This window comes from Corvus cornix, chromosome 8 (genome assembly GCF_000738735.6).
Source record: "Corvus cornix cornix isolate S_Up_H32 chromosome 8, ASM73873v5, whole genome shotgun sequence".
Taxonomy (NCBI): Eukaryota; Metazoa; Chordata; class Aves; order Passeriformes; family Corvidae; genus Corvus; species Corvus cornix.
The window spans coordinates 12,040,226-12,041,708 of NC_046338.1; positions in this window are offsets into that span (position 1 = coordinate 12,040,226).

Here is a 1,483-nt window from a genome sequence, read left to right on the forward strand (position 1 = left end):
TATGTGGAAACTTGACTGTGTTCATTTAGTAAATCTCATTAACAAAATTATTAAAATCAGTATGACTGTAAACAATGTTTACTGGGTTTTCAGGTTCCATTATCTTTTCACAAGAAAAGGAATGAGTAGAGACAAGACTTGTCACCAATTCCTTTATAATACATTTTAGTAAATGGGAAAAGGCTTCTTTTAAAATAAGCTTTTTATTTAAAATTGAAAAGCAGCAAAACCCCCTAAATATTAAGATGAACAGTTTGGTACTGTTAGTTAATCTCTGTTTCATCTCACTGCAATGTCATCCAGTGAATGCCAACATGCTGTCTGAATTGCATTGCAGTAATGGGAAAAGGTACATACAGTTCTGCAAGTTCAGAGAAACCTTCAGTTTAAGTTTTGTGTTTTAAAACTAAACTGGAAAGTCAGCTATTAAAGTCTGGGGGTAACTGCACTATGGTGCAGTTTTGTTGGGTTTTTTATTGGTGGAAATTCCTACAAAATTAGCAACAATATTGAATCCAGTTGTCTCCTACTAGAATTAGATACAAGCCATTTTTGAGCATTCATTAAAATCTACCACATGCTATCTTGAAAAAGCTGAAGTCAAATTGGCTTCAAACCTTTTTTACCTCAGAGCATAAGCAGTTTAAAATCTGTATGTAATTTCATGTAATCAGAAATGCTCTGGTTAGATCTGCTGAGAACTTTGACTCTGGGCTGCCTCACCATAATTCATTGTCTCTGCCTGCCTGATCTGACTCCGTGTGGCAGAATCCTTTTTCTCTGCAACGGTTTGTCTTTTTTATTCTGAAAGTTAGATGTGGTAAGGCAGTGCTGCTTCTCTCTGCGGCTTTAGAGCAGTTTCCTTTAGGAGTGCTGAATGTTGCCTCATGAATTTTGCATTCTTCACATCTTAGGTGGATTCAGTACGCTACTGAAAATGGAGCGGTTCCACTGAGGTGAGTGTAGTTACTTTGGAGCCCAGATGTCTCCCGTAATGTGAACATCTAACTGTACAGTATGTAGCTCTATTTCACGGTAGAGAAGGAAACGTTTTGAATCCATTCAATGTTAAAAATAACTTGAAAAGTATTTCAAAGCTGTTGCCACTACAGTAGGAAGGCTCTTAAACTTTGGTTATATGACTGTTGCCGTAGTAACCCTTAAAGATTTATAGTTGTGATAAATGAGAAAGAGTTGCCTGAAGTCCTTGTATACTCCAGGTTTTCTTTTATATACTGGATATAAATCTATACTGATCAGTATTCAGTACTTCGCTATTAGCAGAAATTCCTGAACTAGTGAGTGAGTGGAAAGCCGGCGAAGGACCCCGCGAAGGGTCTGAGCTCAGGCGGGGCGGCGGCGGCGGCCTCGGGCTGCCCGGGAGGGGGTAGGGGCGGGGGCGGCCGGGCGCTCCCCGGCCCTCGGCAGCCGCAGCGGGGCGGGGCGGGGTCGGGCCGCACCTGGCGGCGGCGATGGCCGCGGG